The following is a 21,168-nucleotide window of genomic DNA, read 5'->3' on the forward strand; positions in this document are numbered from 1 at the left end:
AAACCCCAAGAGTGATATTCTTGGTGAGGGCTTGGGAAGGGGGAGGTGTGTTACCTGCATCAACTTCAAAACAATATATTTGATCAAAGTTTCTTGTAGTTATCTGATATCTTCAGTTTGTTTGTTTTTTACCCTGCCACACAACCAATTTTCTCCAGATGGAGAAATGCTTTTGGATTTGATTGGTGATGCATGTTATTTCTAATAGACTTACAATGTATCGCTTCTCGGCCTTCTGGCTAAGATCAAGTGTAGTATCTAATAGACTTACAATGTAGATCCAATATTTGCTTCAATGGGCATAAGGATGAGTGTGGAGAGAACATGCTATATTTCCTAATAAATTGAATTCAACTAATATTATGTGCTCAGGCCTGTGCTAGGTACTGAAGATATCAGAATAAACGATACATCTGGTGCCAATATTCTAGAGATGATTGTCTGCATTGTTGAAAAGGATTTTTTTCTGAGTATACAGGAGCCTGCTAAACTTGCCATTATATGATACCCACTCACTTCTACCGGCAAAATTCTGCCCAGGCTCGGGGTATCTCAGTGATGAAATTTCTCTTGTGTGCTGAGATACCTACTTCTTAGAATTCAACTTGTAAGTCCTACTTACTTCTGGATTCTATGCTCAAAAACTCTGTCCAGAAATATTTGGTTTTAAAATTTTCAGCTTGTTCTAAGAAATTCTTCCTCAGGAATTAGCATGTGGCAGGCCTAGAAGAAACCCTGGGAAGAGACTTGTCAGGGATAGTACAGCTTACTGAGGGACAGAGGGGTCAGGTTTTGGATCCAGGTCCTCCAACTCCAAAGTCCGGTCTTCATGGTCTTGGCAAACAGTAGCCAACTGCAGGATGCCAACTCTCAGTGGAATGACTTCAGAGATTCAAGAGACTTGAAATGAATTCAGTAACTGGTTTTGGATCCTAGTGAGTTTCTTCTTTGCCTGAGTATCTCCTTATCCTGAGGAATATTCCTGTGGTGGGGAGAGTTTGAGGAGAAAAGCTGGCCTCTACTCATGCATTAGTCAAACCATTTGTTTTGTTAACCTCATGTGAACATTACAAATGTGTGATGGAGCAGAGGCCACAGCCTTCTACAGATGAGCAAGGTCTTGAGTCAGCATGGCCCCTTTACCTTGACCTTCAAAGGAAACACTTCAAAGGAAAAAGCCAAGGTCCTCTTCAGATGGTGGGAACTCTGAGATGGCTCTTGCTTTGAACTCAGAGGGCTTGGGTGTCAGTGCCAACTGGCTCAACTTCGGTGTATGTGAGCACGTGTGGCTGGGTGGACTGGGTGGGGGGCAGTGGGTGCCTTTCCCTCTAAATACATTATGTGCTCTTGGTGTCCTTTTTTCAAATTATTCTTTAAATGGAAAGGCCTGTGGAACAACATTATATGAAAAATTTTCCCACAGATGGATTTAAGCAAATGAACTTGTATTTATATAAAGAGTGACCATGTGTTCTCAGCAGAGCCTGTTTTTAACAAAAGCAGCCAGGAAAAGAATCTATTTCTTAGTATTAAAAAAAAATCTGGGTTTGGGGGTACAAACAGCTCCATTTTCTCATCTTTCAATCAGCAGGCTCTCATACGGCCAAGAGCAGCCAGTGTGTGACCACATCCCCCACTCCCCCACGAGCACGGGAATTCTCCGAGTTGCACAGCCTACCATCTGGAGATGCAGTTGTGCCTCCTAGTCCTGCCTGTGCAAAATTATTTAAAAAGGTAAAAATGTAATATAAACGTAGCTGTCTTTATCATATTAAATAAGCTGTGAGATAGGAGAGAGGTGATTAGGTCCAATTATAGCAGATCCAGTTACTATGGGGGCCCCTTCCCCATGGAAAGCAAAGCCTTGTGAAAAATAACAAACACATTTGGATATCTCTCTGCTCCTATTTAATTATAACTAGGGAATGAAGTGGTTGCTACAATCTCAGGTTCCACAGTTTTATCAGCTGGTGAGAAAACCCCTTTCCCCATCGGCTAGTCTGTGTGGAAGAGTAGTTTGGCACAAAGGAAAAGGAATGTGCTTGGGTCTGCATGTCTATTACTTGAACTAGCTTGCTTTTTAAAAATGCAGTGAAGATAGTCCTCCCTCCTTACTTTTCTGTTTTACAACATTCGTTGATATTCACCTTCGCATATTCTTTCGGATAATTTGTAGAATCATTGAGGCAAATTTTAAGACAATTCTCATCGGACTTGCTTTATATTTGTAAATTAGTTTGGGAAGAACTTACAGCTTCGTGGCATATACTCCTTCCATTCAGGATGGTGACGTGTTACCTGCCCAGAATATTTGCACTAATTCATACTCCTGGCCGTCATGTAGGACGGGGCCCTTTCCTCCACTCTCTCATCTGCCAGTAATCCGAGTGAGATGGGTGTGTGATGTACATGAAGAAATTACAGAAACCTTACCGAGGGTTGTGATGATTTAGAATAAATAAATACATTTATTATTATTAATCAATAATAATTGATTAGTTATTGAATTAAGCAATTCACTAATCCCATTGAATTATTGGTAGATGAGAGTGTGGAGGAAATGGCAGTCTTCTAACATTACTGGGAAGGTATAAATTAGTGTAAATATTCTAAGTACTCTGGCGGGAGACATCAAAAATTCTGCAGCTGTGAAAGGCCTGTGAAAGAGGGTTTAGGGACAAGGATGTTAATTGTATTATTATTTAATGAGAGCCCCCCCTCAAATGGAAACCTCCTTAAGTGTTCAACAGCAGAGGTTAAATTATGGTAGATCCTTTCGATGGAGTACTATGCGGCCATTTAAATTTAGGTATGGCAGAGTGTTTAATGACAAAGGATATTATCCACAGTATATGTTGAAAGAGAGAAAAGAAGTTACAAAATAGTGTAATTGTATGATTCTAATTAGTAAGGAAATGTATATGCGCACGAAAAGTTAAAGAGTTGTCTCAAAACAAAGATTTATGGGAAGATTCTATTCTCTTTATTTTAATTTCTAGGCTTTTCCATTAAAATTTTCAAACAAAGAACAAATACTTTTTGTAGAAAGGCAAAAAATTTTATGTCCTATAAAGTGTTCCTGGGTGACTTATATTTTTGTTGCTAGCAGAAAAAAATGAGGAATCTGTAGGTTGAAGCTGATTTTTAACAGAAATTCTTTGGTTTGAAATATAATACACTCTTTAGTATAAACAAAGACCCTTCTGCTCCTATTTTTGTATAATATTTTTATTAAAAGAGGCACCACCTTTCCATGAATGAATTTTTAGCCTAAAAAGATTATCTTTTCTTACTTACGAAACCGATTTCTATATTCTGTTATATCGGTAGATTTTAAAATATTTATCCATGCATGCATTGCTGGTATAAAAGCCCTATGTGGTCCTGCTGTACAGTAAATAGCAGCGTGGCTGCAAACAAGTTACTCGCATTCTCTGTACCTCAGTTTCTTCATCTGTAGAATGGTACCTCACAGGGCACGATTAGGGTTAATGAGTCAGTGTACGTAAAGCTTGTAGGCCTGTGGCTGGCACATAGAGAGAGCTCTATAAGGACTAGTGTGTATTATTGTGGTTGTTATCATTATTATTATTAACTTATTTGCTATCTTACAGTCTATCTGCTTATATTGCCTTTAAGATCTATATTTCTAAGTGAGCTTGGTCTGTAGTTTTTCTTTCTTTTAATGATATCTTGATCAATTTTGGGTACCAAGGTTATGTTTGTTTTATGTAATGACCTGGGTAGCTGCCCATCTTTTGCAATGTTCTGGAACAATTTATATTACTTGCATTTACTTCAAAAAGAGGAAATATAACCAGTCAATTATACCAAATGGTTAGTATGCCAAGTTATAGAACATGATACTGCTGCTAATCATATCAGCATTCCCAGGTATATTACAATTTGGGCCCAATAAATGCAAGTTATTTAATTATATCATTTTTAATTTAATTTCATAGACATTTATGAGCATATTGCTCAGTAAGGAAAAGAACTCAGAGAACAGCCTGTGAAATATGACCCAGTTGTTCTTTATAATTCACATGTGCACACACTTGATAGTGTGTGTGTCTGTGTGTACATATACACACTCCAAAAGCTAAATGGCAATTTCCAAGGAGGGCTAGCCATAAGGTGATTTTTTGAGTAGTTTTCTTCCTTTAAGCTTACTTGGCTTTTTCTTTTACAGTAAATATATGTTATTCACATAATCAAAAAACAAAAATTATTGTACACCTCTATACAATTTATGGTTATCTACTAGGTACAGACAATGTTCTTGATCTTCAGGCATAAAAAAGATCTATGTGATTCAGTCTCTGATCTCTGCATGTCTGTAATCTAGATCCAGAGAAAGTGGAAACAGGCAAATATGGCAAAGGTTGTACAAGCCCAGGGCTGGAGACAGGGTGACCCACCTTCCGAGTTCTCCCAGGACTGAAGGTTTTTCCCAGGATGCAAGTGTTTCCAGGTGGACTGGATGGTCGCCCTTGCTGGAGGACCTACCAAACAGCAGCGCTAACTAAATGTCCAGGTGCTTCCCGTATCTCCCAGCCTCCCCTATGACTGAGCTCTCATCGGCAGAAATGTGAGTGGAAGTGATGGGCTGGTTCCATTTAGAGACAACTGAGGGTGAGTATGCACACTTCAGGCTTTGCCTCTTCCTCCCCACCACCGGAAGCCGACAATTCTGAAACAGCAGAGGTGACAGATGGAAGCAGCTGGAGCCCCTGAATTGCTCTCGGGGAAGAGCACCCAGGAGAGCTCCTTGTCTCACATCAGACTCTAATGTGTATGAGAAATACCTGGGTTGAGCCCCTGAGATTTCAGAATCTATTTATTAAGGTGGCAGAGCCTGACACTATCCTGACTAAAACAGCGCACAAAGGCAAGAGATCAGAAAAGACATCACTGGAAAAGAGACATTTATACAAAGCATAAAAACTTGGTGAGATTGCCACATGAAGAAAAGAATGCTGGGCAGGGGCAGGTAGGCCGCAGGCAGGGAAGGGCAGACTGTAGTTCAAGTACAGCAAGTGGTCCTGGGTTGAGGGATAAGGCTGGAAATGTTGGCTGTGCCACTTAAGGAAGGTCTTGAACCCTTCCTTACAGGTTTGACCTTTATTCCGGAAGCTGCGAACAGTAACTGGACATTCTAAGCAGTGGTGTATCAACCAGAACAGTGTAAATGGAAGGTTAGATCAGGAGACCCTGAAGTGGGGCCCAAGTGGGAGCAATCAGAGGCGATAACAATCATCAGTGATCCAGGCAGGAAGCAATGTGGGTGCGAAATAGAGCAAGGCTGATAGATGTATAGTGACACTTAGGGAGCAGAATTTATTTGATGTGGCTGCTCCTAATTAGAAAATCTCATAAATGGAGAGAGAAGTTGAAAATGAGGCTGATATTTTAGCTTCATGTCATAGAAGATGCTGATGCTGTTCACAGAAACAGGGAACCAAGGGCAAGAAGCAAATCTAGGAGGGAAAAATGGCAAAAGTAATTTGTATCCACTAAAGTAGATGAAGAAAGGGAAGTGAGTGAAGGATTGTGAGAAAGAGAAGTCATGGAAGTGTTGGGAGAAGCAGGAGAGTGAAATATTCTAGAAATCAAAGGAACAGGGAATTACGAGAGAGGAAAAATCGGACAAGGGTGTTACGGCCTGCACAGAGGCGGAATAAACCAAGGGCTGACAAGGGACTGCTGGCTGGTCCATTTAGGCGGTTACTTGGGACATGTTTCACAAGGCTGCTGATGTAGAAGGCAAAACAAAGGACTTAAGGGTGTGGGTGATGAGAGTGCAATAAATGGCAGGAGCACAAGACTTTCTGTTCAAAGTCGAGGCAGCTGACTAGACTGCTCTTTTAACCCAGCAGATATTTTTGAGCTCTAATTGTCAGGTCTAGTAGCTGAGAAACAAAATGAGGAGGAAATGTGCTCCTCTCCCGCAAGGTAGCTTATAATCTCCAGTCGGGGACAGGGGGGAGGTGGTAAACAGAAAAATAAACAGGCAACTTTAGTACCATGTGTAAGTGCTAAGACAAGTGCACAAGTTGCTCTGTGAGTACACACAGAGTCCCTGTTTTGGCTCCTGGGAGTCAGGGAAGGCTTCCTGGAGGAAGTTCCCTGAATGGTGGGTCTGCCGGGATATGAGACAGGAAGCAGGGGAGTGGGCCAGTCAATGACATAGAGTGGAGGGGAGTAGGGAGATATGGTATTTCAGGCCATGGACACAGCAGGTTTAGAGTCCCCGAAGAAAGAGCCTGACACATTCAGGGAACTACAGATAGTTGGTTTGGCTAGAGCTTAGAAGTAGGAAATGCTGAGATGAGGATGGGTGAGCCATAAGGGGTCAGATCATTAAGGACCACTTAAAGAAAAGAGAGGGTTGAGATGGTAGTTTGTGAGGACACCAGTTTCAGGGAGAAGTAGCTAAGGTGGAGTGTGGTGAGCTGGATGAGAAGAGGCAGCAGGAAGGGGTAGATTTAAGGAGGTAAATATATCTGCAGGGTTGGTCAGAAGAGTTGGCATTGACCTCAATCCCTGGCTAGAGAGAAGGGAGAAGCAGGTGAGCACAGGGTCTGTCAAGGTGCCATGGGGACAGCTGAGGGCACCTGGCTTTCACCCTCCCAATGAGAGAGGAAGCAAATAATTACCTGAGATTAAGAAGATCACTCTGGGTGTGGCTGAGGGTGAATGAAAGCAGAAAAAGTTTCTAAATAGCAGCTGCAGGGGCTGTGATAAGGCTCAACTAGAAAGCATTCAAGAACGGCTGCAAAGCAGCAAGGATGCAAATTTTTCCTAGGGCCTTTACCATCTATGGGAAATGAAGTTTTCTTTTCTTTAAATATTTATTAATGTCAGAGCAAGTGCTATTGAGATACTCTTCCCCACTTAGGAAAGGAGAATGTTGTTTCCACTAGTGGGTTTTCTCTGTGCTCCAGGAGCTGTAACCAGTCCTGGGAAGTTTGCAATCCTGGGAAGTGAGCTCGAGGGGACAAAGGCCTGGGAGTGCAGGGCCTGCACTGAGTCCCAGCTGCCGTCTGAGAGGATGTAGCAAAAAGGAGCCTGCAGACTGAGCCAGACCTTTCTGCTCTGTGACAGAGGCAGCCTACCTGGTGCGCGCTGTAATGGAGATGACAGGAGTCATCTCTTACAGTCACTCCTTGGGCCAAAAGAGTGCCAAGAAAAACAACTTTTAAAATGTAACCTGCCAGGTGGTCAAGGCCTACGCCTACAGTGGCGAATCTTGCTGAGTAGCAGTTCCCTTGAAGTGGTGGGATGAGAAAGGCACTTTAGCTCTGCGTTCTTTCTCCCGAGAACATATAACCCCAGTCTCAGTATGAGAAAAACACCAGCCAATCCCAGTAGATAGGCATCCTGCAAAACACCTGACCAGTGTTCCTCCCAGCTGTCAACAAAAACAAGAAAAGTGAGACACTGTCACAGCCCAAAGGGCCTGCAGAGACGTAACAACTAAACATAATGTACTGTCCTGGATGGGATCCTGCACAAACAACAGCAACAATAACAACAACAGTACTAAAAACTAAGGAAATCTGAATAAACTATGGGTTTAGTTCATACTAATGCATCAGTATTGGTTCATTAATTATAACAAATACGCCATCCATACTCAAGTGTGACTAACAGGGGAGACTGGCTGTGGGTGTGTGGGAATGCAGTACATCTTGGCCATTTTTCTATAAATCTAAAGCTGTTCTAGCCCTGGCTGGTGTGGCACAGTAGATTGAGTGCCAGCCTGTGAACCAAATGGTTTTGGTTCAATTCCCAGTCAGGGCGGGCACATGCCTGGCTTGCAGGCCAGGTCCCCAGTAGGGGGCATGAGAGAGGCAACCACACATTGATGTTTCTCTCCTTTTTCTCCCTCCCTTCCCCTCTCTAAAAATGAATAAATAAAATCTTTTGAAAAATTAAAATAGAACTGTTCTAAAGTTAGAAGTTGACTGGAAGTTATATAAATGTCCAACCACTATGCTATATACCTGAAACTAACACAATATTGAAGGTCAACTATAACTGAAAAATAATGAATATCAAATTAAATTAAGAGTTTATTGTCAAAATATAGACCAGGAGAAAGAAAAGCCCATAGATGCAGTAGCATTTGTCCTCACATCAGTTCAGCACAGGTTGCAAATGGTCAGGACACAGAAGTATAAGGTGGGTCCCAAAAAACCTGGAATTATTCTTCTGGAGGGAAGGCCCCTTGTAGTGCAGGCTTCCGCCACTAAATGAGTGTTCTAGGAACCCATCTGTATCAGTGTGCCAGCTGGTGTTGTTGTGAGAGGCTGTGTTCAGCTTCAGTGAATTTTTTTGAAGACTCTTTCCACATGTTTCCCCCCTTCGTGATGGGTGATTTATGAGCACTCCTGCCCACACTATGTTGAATGTTCTGCAGTTTCTGACCAAAAACACCATGACCCCTTGACCCACCCTCCCTATTCAACCAATTTCACCCCAAGTGACTTTTTTTGGTTTCCCCAGATGAAAAAAGTCCTCAGAGGGAAATGTTTTGCCGATGTGAAAGAGGTGGAACAAAAAAAATGGCAGAAGCACTTTTAAAAGGCATCAGAATTCACATGTTCCAAAACCGTTTTGAGCAGTGGGAAAAACATCTCAACAGGTATGTTGAACTTTGAAGGTGATTGAAATTTAAATATGTAAGAATAAATACACAATTTTTCACAAATAAATTCCAGGTTTTTGGGGGTCCCCCCTCGTATCAGCAGACATGGGCAAGTGTGGCATCTTTAGTATTATTGTAAGAGAACTCAAAGCACAGAAACAGCAGCTCAGTACGAGTCGTTTGGTTGGATTTAAGCTATCATCAAACAAAAAAGGATCTAACGTAGGAATATGGACTGAAATGGGAACTCGGTCAGGAATGGAGAAGACGCCCCTCTCCTGGGGCCCACAGGTCTCTTTCTCTAGGCCCAGCCCCTCCGAGGTTTTCCGCCCTCTGTGTGCCAGCTGCCCCTTCCCGCCCCCATCTCTCCTGACCAGCTTGCATGTGGCTTCCGTCTGCCCTGGCCGCTCCTCCATCTCAAGACAGCCTTCCAGCTGTCACCTCTGACACGGCTGTGTGAGACCCTTCATTTTCTTTTCTTTCTTTTCTTTTGGAAAAATAAAACAAATAATATGGCACACCCATTTTCCTCCCATGCAGGATTCATTGGCATTTTGTCATGTTTGCTACTGGCAAATACTTACTTCCTAAACTTTTCCCTATGTGTGTACAATTCCAGAATTATGCGATACATGCTCACATTTTCCTTAAAAAGTAAAATACTATAGACAAACTTCTTTTGAGCCAACCAAGTTCTATTTCCTTCCTCTTTTGATTTCCTGTACCAATCACCGTCTCTGTTTTGATGAGAAGTCTTCTGGTTTGCTCTCTCACTCACATATCCACAAACAATGTATGATCTTTACTTCTGTGTGTGTGTTTTCATTTCTGTGACTATTATCACATGATATAACTTTCCTTTTTCATTCAACATAATGATATTTATCTATGTCCATTTTGAAACATAAAAGCCTAGTTTATCCTTTTTAACTACTGTATATATTTCATCAAGGACATGAATAGAATAAAATAAAAGCACATAAAAACACATTTTCTTTGTGCATCCCTTTGATGAAAATGTGATCAGTTTCCAATTTTTTTAACTCTGTAGTGAATTTGCTCACCCGTAGCCCCTTCTGCACATGTAGGCGAGTTTTCTGTCAGGTAGTTAACAAAAAGCTTAATTCATTCTCTTTGTCTGAGAGATGATTAGTCCAACTGCTTTTTCATAATAGATCTGTCAGGATCATAGAGAGGGCTTCCAATAAAGAGCACTCCTCTTTCCCACTCAAGTTCTTTATAAGCTAAAAATAAAACACACAGACAATAGAAACCAACAGAATACCTTTATAGGCGATGGAGCCCACAGACCACGGAGAGCCACACAGCTCTTCTAAGCAAACCCTTGCCTGGGCAGACCAGCACCCATCACTGGCAGCTGAGGACTGGGACAGGCTCCTTTCTCCCCCACCCTCTCCTTCAGCCACCCAAGGACCACCCTGAAGGAGGAGCAGAATGCACGGTTCCCTGGAGGCAGCCTCCTCCAAAAATGACCAGATAAGCCTCTCCCTGAGGCAGAGGAGTGTCAGGAGTTATTTCTAGAACAACAGGAATGGAGTGAATAAAGTCTCCCTCTAACATCTCCAAAGACCATTGAGTCACCATAGTTCATTTGGTGGCCCTCGTCAGGAGCCTGTGCTGGATCTAATCAGGTGTGAGCAAGTGGGAAAGCAGTTCTCCAGAGATAACAGGTGATCCCCTATGCCTATAGGAGGGGCTTTGGGTGAGGCACCTTCTCTAGAAGGGACTGTGAGCAGGAGGCACCTCGGGTGGGCATGCTGCCACAATTAGACATTTTAAAGATACATTCTTGATTTGTTCATTTCAAGGACAAGCTATAATAAATGTGTAATGAAAACTTGTTTAACTGAAGTTCTTTAAATGACCTATCCAGGTGCAGGTGAAGATGAACTTCACCCAAGCCCCATTGTCTCTTCTCCACATCCCACCTAAGGAACAAGGCAGAAAAAGTGAACATAGGATTGTTTATGTTGACATTTGGAGAACACATACAATGTTCATTTGAAGAATAATAACATCCATTTATTGCGCACCTACTCTGTCCCACCATTATTAAAGAGTGCTTTGTATAAAACAATCTCTTTAGGAGGGTAGTATGCACCCCATTTGCAGATGAGGAAACTGAGACTCAGGTTAAGTGATTTTCCCAAGAAACAGAGCAGTGAGCAAAGGGAAGCCCACAAGAGAAAATGGGAGAGAAAGGAGGGAATCACTGAAGGAAGGGAGGCTGGACACCACACCGAGAAAAAGCAAGAAAAAGCACCGGGACTGAGATGAGCAGGGTACCCCACACCAGCTGCCCTGGCTCCACAGTCATTGCTCTGTTTGTATCATTTGTCCTGGTTGCAATTCTGTCTGTCACATCCAGTTTTTTTTCGTGTTTCCATTACCATTCTAAGTCCTTCCTGGGTAATGATTTCACACTTAATTTGGACCAGCAAAAAGGAGATTCTGTAGTTGGGCTGAAATTGAAGCAAAGCTTATTTGGTTTTTTTTTTTCCTTGCTCAGAGCCCCCATAGTGGTTTTAAAAGTGGATTCTGTCTTTCAACACCTGGCCTATTTCACTCAGCATAATGCTTTCCAGTTCCATCCATGTTGTTGCAAAGGGCAGTAGCTCCTTCTTTTTCTCTGCTGCATAGAATTCCATTGTGTATATGTACCACAAATTTTTGATCCATTCATTTACCTTTAACAGGAAGCTAAACAACAAAACAAACAAGCAAGCCGAATAAAAACAAAGACACTGAAACAGAGAACGGGGGGACAGTGACCAGAGGGGAGAGGGAAGGGAATTTAAGGGGAAAAACGGGGAGGGATTTGGAGGAACAAATAGGAAGGACACAGGGATGAGAACTAAGGGAAGTGGAAATGGGAGGGAGGTGGGGAGCACGGGGTGGGGGGGGCTGGGATGGGAGAAATAGACAAAAAACTGTACTTGAAAAATAACTAAGTAATTTTTTTAAAAAAAGTGGATTCTGGTGTCAGAAACTAATCAGCCCCAGACAAATTTAAGAAAACACTTGGGGTCATGCAAGTATTATTCAAAGATGAGCACCAAAAATTTTTATTATAAATATAACAAGACATGTTTATTGTGGAAATTTTGGGAAATGCAGCAATGTGTAAAGGAGAAAAATCACAATTATTCCTAAGGTTACAACCAAGAGACAACCCCTGCTAAAATTCTGGTGGGTTTCATTCCTTTGTGTATGTGTGTGTTTTAATAAATGACATCATATTGAATACACACTTTGAATCTTTCCTTTTTTACTTAAAATTATGCCATAAACACTTAAAATAATAAAAGCGGCAATAGCTCATATTTGTTGAGTGCTTATTGCATGCTTTACGTGGATTATTTCATTTCATTAAATAGGATTTTAGGAATAATTTCTACAATTATTCTAATTCCATAGGTGGAGAAGCTGGGGCTCAGAGAGGACTTGTAAAATGATGGCACCTCTGAGCTCCCTGATTGTTACTGAGGGCTATTTTTATATGTTTATTAGCCTACCACATCTGATTTTATTTCTTGTTTTCCAATTGAGGAATTCTTTTTCTCATTAATATCAAGAAATTTTGTATATTCAGGATATTAACTTTTTGGCAGTCAAATAGAAAATGTTTTCTTGCTTTTGCCATTTGTCTTTTTCACTGTTTTCTAATTTTAACATGCAGGGGTTATTAATTTTAGGTACTACATTATTACTTTTCCTCCATGGTTTCTTCATTTTTATGCTTAGAAAGGCCTGTTCTGCCAAAATATCAAACAAATTATATTTACTCTAGATTTTTAAGGGTTTCATTTTTTTATATATATACTTAAGTGTAACACATCTGACATTTATTTCATTGTGAAGTGTGAAAGATGTTACCAGTAATTGCCCTGGTTCTGTTAATTGACTGTAATTTCCTCACTGATTTGAAACACCCTATTTATCACATTATAAATTCTGACATCTGCTGTGGTGTGTTTCTGGACTTCCTCATCTGGTACTCTAACAAATTTGCAAACTGTTCACCAAACATATTTTTTTAAATCCTTTCAGGGCACACGACTAGACCACATTTCCCAGGCTCCTCACAGTCAGTTGCAGTCATAGGGCTGGCTGATGGAGTTTGAGGGAGGTAATATATGGCACATACAAAAGGGCCTATGGAAAAAAAACCTCACATAGCCCTTCTCGGCTGTGTGAGAGGATCCCCAGGACAACGTCAGAAGCCTGTGGGGGATGGAGCCTGGGCTGTTGAATCTCTCTTTGGAAAAAAGCCGATTGCCTGTCTGAAGTGTCTATTTTTGGACTTTATGTGCCTGAGAGATCAACTTCTATTATATCTAGCATTATATATTTGAGGGTCCATTTATCTGTTAGCCAATTCTTTTTTACAATTCTTGAATATTAATTTAAGAATCATTTTGGTTCTCTCCTAGGTTGCAATCCTATTGAAATTGCATTCAAGTTCTAAATAGTATGCAAACAATTGTCATGTATATGATATTCAATCTTCTAATTCAAAAACATACTGTGCTTTACATTTACTTACATGTTATTTTATATTCTCCATTAAAATTGGGTAATATTCTCTGTATAGAGCCTGCCTATTATGTATGCTTAAATATGTTATTTTTGTGGAATTCTAATTTTATACAAGTTGTTGCTGTTGTCATGCTATGTAATTATCTTTGGTATGTTTTATATCTGATGATTTAATGGTTTATTAATTGATTTTGAGAGGTACTCTAGATTGGGGGCTGGCAACCTCTCTCTAGAAAAAAAAACAGATAATAAATAGTTTAAACTTTGTGAGCTATATGTAGTCTCTGCCCCAACTATTAAATTCTGTTGTTCTGGTTTAAAAGCAGCTATTACACAATATGTCAATGACAGGGTATGGCTATGTTCCAATAAAACTTTATTTATAAAAGCAGTCCACTAGCTAGATTTGGCTCTTGAGCCATAGTTTACCAACCTCTAATCCAAAAAAAAATAATCATATCATTTGCAAATAACAATACCTAATTTTTCTCTTTGAAGCTTACAGTATTGTCTAGAACATTCATAATACATTGTGAATATAAATATAGAGGTGATATTATCATATCTGTTTCTTCTTTTACTTATATTGTCTTTAGTGTTTCAGGGTTAAGAATGACGTTGCATGCCTATTGATTTGGAAGAGAGGGTGTGTGTGTGTGTGTGTGTGTGTGTGTGTGTGTGTGTGAGAGAGAGAGAGAGAGAGATTTTAAGGTCGGATTCCATTGCAATCTATACCAACTTTATCAAAAGTTTTAAACAAGGAGTCTATTGAGTCTTATGACTTTTGATTATATACTGAGATAATAATAATGCCTTTTGTACTTTGACCTATTAATATATAATTTACATTCCTGGATTTCTCTATTGCAAACCACCCATGAATTTCTGGATAATATAATATACATTGTTCATAATATTCTTTCAGTACTGCTAGGTAACATTTTTGCATGTCTTTTGGCATGTGAGATTGGGCTATAAGCTTTTTAAATGTTATCTTTGTCAAATTTTTATATTAGGATTATGCTGATTTTAAGGGAATTTTCAAGTGCTCTCATATTTCCTTTTTGCTGGAAGAATGTTATACCACAAGGATTTTTTTGATTCCTAGAAATTTGACAAATTGTTGGCTTAGTATGCTTTAGGGAGGTAATTATTTAGCAATCTATTTCTTTTTCTTCTACAGTTTCTGATGTAGTTAGGTTTCCTATTTATGGGCTGGGAGAGTATTTTGAAAGAGTTATCAGCATGCAAATGTCAAGCTGCTAGAGAAGCAAGTGAAATAAGTATTTCAGAGGATGCTTGAAATATGGGAAGTTTTTTATGAAATATGGGAAGTTTTTATTATAGCCAAGATATAATAAGCTAGTATGTCCTTAAAAATAATTCTGTTTCTTTAATTTTGTTTGTCTCAAATCAGAGCTACCATAGTCTGATTTGTTTTGAATGGGCCTAAATAATGAATATTTATCGATGGCCAATTTCCATAATTAGACCTAAACAGCCATACCAGCTGAGGTAGACTATTATAAAACCAAATTTGTTTGATAGACAAAAAGACCAGCAAAAGAAAGAAAGAACATCTGGAATAGAAAAGAAAAAGAACAAATAAAATCAATAAACTTAAATGTCAGTAATACAGTATTGACGTCTCAAAGCCTTTGGATTATCTGCTTAAATTGCTATATAAATATGCTGCCTAGATTTTTCCCCACAAGTCTCTGTATTATGCTTTTTGTTTGACAAAACTTTTCTTCATTGATAGCACAATGCTAACCTGATTTAGCCCAATCTCTGACTAATTTATCAAAATTCCAAAATGTTGTACTCGAAATTCTTAGGACTGTAATCTACACTTGATGCTATTTGACATAGAACTTATGGAGAGACTGGAATGAAAGTAAGAGCAAAATTAAGATAAAGTGACTATATATCCAAGTTGCTGGGAACAGTCTCAACTTAGGCTGTTGTCCTGGCACACATTAATTAATAGTAGCGCCTCCTTTTGGTCTCAAAGTGCCTTTTTTAGACAAGTCACATCATCAGACATGGTAAGACAATGTGGTCAGAATAACAAACCTTTTTCTAAATAGGAGGCTTAGGTTAATCTAGCAGGTTGGGTGTATGAACTGTAAGCTGAAGAGAAAAGACCCCATAAGGACGACAGATTCTTTGATATCCATGATCTAATCAGATGCAAATACTTCATCCAACACAGAGGTGCCAGAGAAAGGAGCAGCACTGTGACAGAGTGAGCAGATGAGTCCATAAAGTCTGTGCTTAAAGGTGCGTAAGGAAAGAGTGGGTATGGGGGTTAGGGGGTGCAGGTGAAGAGGGCACAGGATGGGGAGGTGGAAGAGGGGGAAGACATGACTAGGGTAAGGAGTAGTGACAGTAGGGAAACAGGGGAGGGGAAATAAAACGGAAAAACAGGGAATTTAAATTTCCTCCTAAAAGTCGAGCTCATATTCATTATTTCCCTGATAAAAAAAATAAAACAAAAGCCAACAAGCATCAACACGAGAGGTTAGATACTTCCAAAGATAGAGGTGCTGACTCTCCTTGACAAACTTGAGTCAAGCTTTTCTGAGTCCACTTTCTGACTAGGCCTCAATCTTGGGCTCTAACCTTGGCCTTCTCACTTCAGTCTTAGCAAGAATCACACTGAGTCAGTAGTGAAAATCCCTCATTCTTGGTCTGATCACCCTGGATAGCTCATCAAGTCCATCATCCCCCCTCTCAATATGTTATCACCCTGCTCTGCCTTCAGCAAAAATCCTACTAGGTCAGTTTAGCAAATAATTACCTTGCCTCTTGATAATTTTTCCAACCATGGACCCCCAACCCTGCTTCTGGGTCATAAATCCCTATTTTACTGTATTTGGAGTTGAGTCCAAACTCTCTCCCCTACTGCAAAACCCCATTGTAGTCACTGAGACCCCCACATTTGTAAAAAGTCTTCCTTGGTGTTTTTAAGTATTATCATGAATAATACTTCCTTGGACAGCACCCACCTGAACATGTCAGCTCTATAGTGAGGAAGGCTATAGAAGGAGATGAAAGCGAGAAAGTGCCATCCCCATCCTTGGGACCCAAACCCACTACCTCTGGCTAGAAATGCAGACTTCAAGGGTGAGCTTAGCCTGAGCTTCCTCCTTCAGGCCAGAGTCCAAGCACCGTGTCCTGCCCTGAGCTTTTCTTGCTGATCAGGCAGGGAGTTTCTACCCCAAATTCCTCTCCCACCAAGCACATAAGTGTTACAAAGTGTGCTACCTCTTCAACCTTCCAGAACAGGAGGAGGAGGAGGTTTGTACTTTCTCTGACTTTTCCAACTGATCTGGGAAGCAGCCTTCTCACTCACTTGCATTTTGTGGACTTTAGCCAATGGTCAAATGAAGATCCCAAACAATCCGAAATTGGTAGGAAGCCAAAATGAGATGGTAGAATCTGGGATTAAACTATAGAATTCAACACATTTGATCAAATTGAAATTGTATTCCCTTAGAGGAAAAAAAGACTAAAAAGATATACACCAAAATCGTCACACTAGACTACTAGATGAGTTTTTTGTGTTTTCCCGTATTTTCAATGTTTCTAAAATAAGCAAATGTTACATTAGCATCCAGAACAAAAAAAAAATAGTGCATCTTTTAAATTTATTTGCATAAGAAATTTCTGAGAGATATTAAATCTTATTGTTTGGTGGTCTTTAAAACACACATAGGGTGGACTTCCACCAAGATGGAGGCATAGGTGGAAACACTTTGCTTCCTTGCACAACCAAATTTAAAAACAATAAAGTTTAAACAACAATAAACACAACCAAACCACAGAAAATCAAACAATACGGAGTCTGAAAACAATAAACCACTCAGCTAAACTGGTGAGAGGGGCGAAGCCAGCAGCGGAGCAGGTCAGGCAAAAAAGATCCCCCAACCCAGGCAGCATGAAGGCAGCCAAGGGCACGGATCCCAGGTGTGGGGTAGCTATGGGTGGACCCAGGGAAGGCGCAGCACAGCTGGCTGTCTTCGGTCATGCATTTGTGCGCAGATAAACCAGTGAAGAGACGAGCATTGAGACAGACGGTGCAGGCCCCAGCACAGGGCGGCAGGCTCGCACATTTGTGCTCAGATTAACAGGCGGGGGCGAGCGATGAGGCAGACTAGGCAAGCGGAGAGGACAGCCATTGCTCCCTCTATGACTCCGCCCCCACATACAACGTCACAAACCAGCAACCTGGGTAGTCCCACCCTGGTGAACATCTAAGGCGCCTCTCCTCATACATAACAGGCTCAGACAGATCAAAACATGGCTCAAGAACAACTCAGAGCCCCAGAGCCAATAAATCTAAGCAATGAAGAAATAGCCGAACTTTCAGATGCACAGTTCAAAACACTGGTGATCAGGATGCTCACAGAACTGGGTGATTTTAGTCACAAATTAGAGGAATATGTGGAAGCTAAACTAATTGAAATGAAGGGAAATACACAGGAAACCAATAGTAATGGAAAGGAAACTGGGACTCAAATCAAAGGAATGGACCAGAAGGAGGAAAAAAATGACCAAACAGAAAAGGATGAACAAACAAGAATTCAAAAAAATGAGGAGAGGCTCAGGAACCTTCAGGACATCTTTAAATGTTCCAACATCCGAATTATAGGGGTACCAGAAGGGGAAGAGGAACAGCCACAAGTGGAAAACTTAATTGAACAAATAATAAAGGAGAACTTCCCCAATCTGGCAAAGGCAATAGACTTCCAGGAAATCCAGGAAGCTCAGAGAGTCCCAAAGAAGTTGGACCCAAGAAGGAACACACCAAGGCACATCATCATTACATTAGCCAAGAGTAAAATGAAGGAGAGAATCCTAGAAGCAGCAAGAGATAAGGGGACAGTCACCTACAAAGGAGTTCCCATCAGACTGTCAGTGGATTTCTCAAAAGAGACCTTACAGGCAAGAAGGGGCTGGAAAGAAGTTTTCCAAATCATGAAATCCAAAGACCTACATCCAAGATTGCTCTATCCGGCAAAGTTTTCATTTAGAATGGAAGGACAGATAAAGTGCTTCTCAGATAAGATCAGATTCAAGGAGTTCATCATCACCAAGCCCTTATTATATGAAATGTTAAAGGGACTTACCTAAGAAAAAGAAGATAAAAAAGATGAACAGTGAAAGGACAGCAAACTCACAGTTATTAAGAACCACACCTAAAACAAAAGCAAATTAAGAGGACAGCTAGATCAGGAGTGAACCATAGAAATGAAGATCACATGGGTTAGCAACAGGGGAGCGGGAGAAGGAGAAGAGGGGAGAAGGTACAGAAAAGAAGTAGCATAGACAGTAGATAGAAAATAGATAGGGGGAGGGTAAGAATAGTAGGGGAAATATAGAATCTAAAGAACTTGAGACATGTGTTCATGAACTAAAGGGGGGGAGTGGTGGGGGAGGGGTATGCAGGGTGGAGGGGAATGAAGGGGGAAAATAGAACAAATGTAATGGCATAATCAATAAAATAAAAAATATATATTTTAAAAAACACACACATAGGTTCTTGAGAGTCAAGGAATTTTCTGTAGAAAGTGATCTGGTCCAGTGAAAGGCAATAAATGACATGGTCCATCATTCCTAGCCTTGACTCTTTAGGTTCCTTTACATTTATGCAACTTATCAGCCTGGGAACATCAAAACAGGGGAATTGGGAGAAATGAATCATGTAAGGTGCTAAATTATTGGTAGGGATGTTGAAGGGTGGTTGCCACAACCAAGTCACAACCAAGCCCCCCTATACTCCTGAAGTATTTCTGAAGTCATCAGCAAGATTATCTTCCCAATTGATTAGGCAGTTGCTCTGAGGGCAGTTTCATGAGTATTCAAACATATTATTCTAAGCCAGCATTTACTAGCCTGCAGACTTCAGAGCCCTGGGATGAAATAGCAGATGACAAGGAAGAGATATGAAGCCATATGGAAACCATACCCTGTACATTGATTGGATGAATACTATATTGCACCTATTTGTGCTGTTTTCCAAATGCATGTAAATATTGCTATGGCAAAAAATACAAACACATTTTTCAGTGGGAATAAATTCACAGCAGCTTTTTCTGTTAAGTATTTCTCAATTAATGGATTTAAAATGTAAATGCCCAGTGATTATCATGTGTGGCTCTTTGGACTAAAATAGGTTGAGAACCTCTGCCGTATCCTTGCACTTGCAACTTAATCTCCAAGCTCTTTAGAAAGTTGTCTTTGATTACTCCAGTGGGCAATTATTGTTCCTTCTCTGAAATTCTTTTTATTGCACACTGTCCTATCCTGTTTGGGTTTTTTTTCCCCTCCACTGGGGTCCTTTCCTCCCCTCAAGCAGAATGGGACTTCGGTGAAGGCAGAGGCCCTGTTTTCTGCTTCTTCGTCACTCCCAAGCATTGAGCCCAATGGGGCTGCAGTGAGTCATGACCAATTCCTTTTCTCTAGGCTCATTCCTGATACCTCATTATAAAAGCTCCTCAACCTGCAGAAAGTCTCCCTTCTAAAGGGCTACTCACAAGGCAATTTTTGCAAGTCCAGATTTAGTGCATTTTCTTTATCCATTTGGATAATTTGCTCCTTTATAAGCAACTTTTAATTCTCTGTTGTGTTGTGGAGAAAATGGCCTACTTTTTCTCTGGCTCAAGACTTTGTTCCTTTTCATGAAAGTCGGTACATTTGCAAGTAGAGAATCTTCTGTATACCACAGGCCATGGCCAGATTTTAAGCTAATTCCCTTCTCCGCATTTTATTTTATGTCCAAATCAAGATTGTGCCTTCATTATTTCACTGAGAACTTCCTCTTGCCATATGCTCCCTAGAAATTATTTTTTCATTATTCATAAATTCCAAGTTTGTTTACTCTGGAATACAGGAGAAGCAAAAATAGAATGTTAGGCTATGAGGGGCAGTGTCCGCCTGAGCTGAGTTTGTTCTGGGGAGTGATAAATGATGCTGGGTTCCTGTGGGTTAGAGGGCACCCAACTTCAAATAACTACAACATCCGATAACAAAGTTTTTCTCCATCATTTGCAATCCAAACACTAAGAACACAGCCCTGTGGACCCCTCATCCTTCATGTTCAATTGTAAATCCTGATTAAATAGCTTGCAGGTGTCAGGATTAAAGTATATGCAGTGGGAGCCTAAACAGAGGGCCAGCTGGGTTCCTCATTTGCCAGTCGCAGTTTCTTCTTTGTTTTGAAACTGTTGACAGTACAACTAAAAATGTTCCTTAGGGCCCAGGCTGAGTTAAATAACAAGCAGGATGAGTAAGAGAACAGCTGTAGATATTTTTCTGTGTTTAACATACCTGCCTTGTTGATTTATAGGAAGACCCCCATATAATGTACATTTTGTAATCCAAACATTTTAACCTTTGGAGCCAAATCTGTGATAGAGACATCAGACACAAGAAAGGTCTTGATGGGTCTTGTATTCCAAACTCCACCCCCGCCCAGGAAAAGTGAAATGATGGTATCACTTGACTGTATTATTCAAATGGCCATGGCGATACTGTTTAGGCCTCATCTGATATTCACAGCTAATCAGGGAATATCAGTGAAGAAGCCACAGAAATCAGAGAGGCCTGCTCAGAGCAATGCGTCTTGGGAATTCCTCTCTCTCTGCATGAGCTGCGTGGAGGAAGCCAGCTCTGCGCTAATCACCCATCCTGCCTTCAGGGAGGGATGTGGACAGGAGCCTCAATGGACCTGCCAAACCACAGAGCGGGGCTTTTGGCCACTCCCAAGTTCCGGCTTGTGTGCTCCGCACTGATAGGCATCATGGGTTTCCAGGCAGTGTGGAGTCCTTACAATTTGTCTGTGCTGTGATTAGCTAGACTGTGGTGCTAGGGAATCTCAAAGCAGCAGCAGGATTAAACAAGTTTGAATCGTAAAACCTAAATCTATTATGCCATCACTGTCAGCTGTG

The 21,168-nt window shown here is 40.7% G+C and overlaps 1 pseudogene; it reads left to right on the plus strand.

Moving 5' to 3' along the window:
- The first annotated feature begins 219 nt into the window (after nt 1-219).
- Nucleotides 220-289, plus strand: LOC128628161 (uncharacterized; annotated as a pseudogene).
- The last annotated feature ends 20,879 nt before the right edge of the window (nt 290-21,168 follow it).

This window comes from Artibeus jamaicensis, unplaced genomic scaffold, assembly GCF_021234435.1.
Source record: "Artibeus jamaicensis isolate MK-2021 breed Jamaican fruit bat unplaced genomic scaffold, CSHL_Jam_final contig_548, whole genome shotgun sequence".
NCBI lineage: Eukaryota > Metazoa > Chordata > Mammalia > Chiroptera > Phyllostomidae > Artibeus > Artibeus jamaicensis.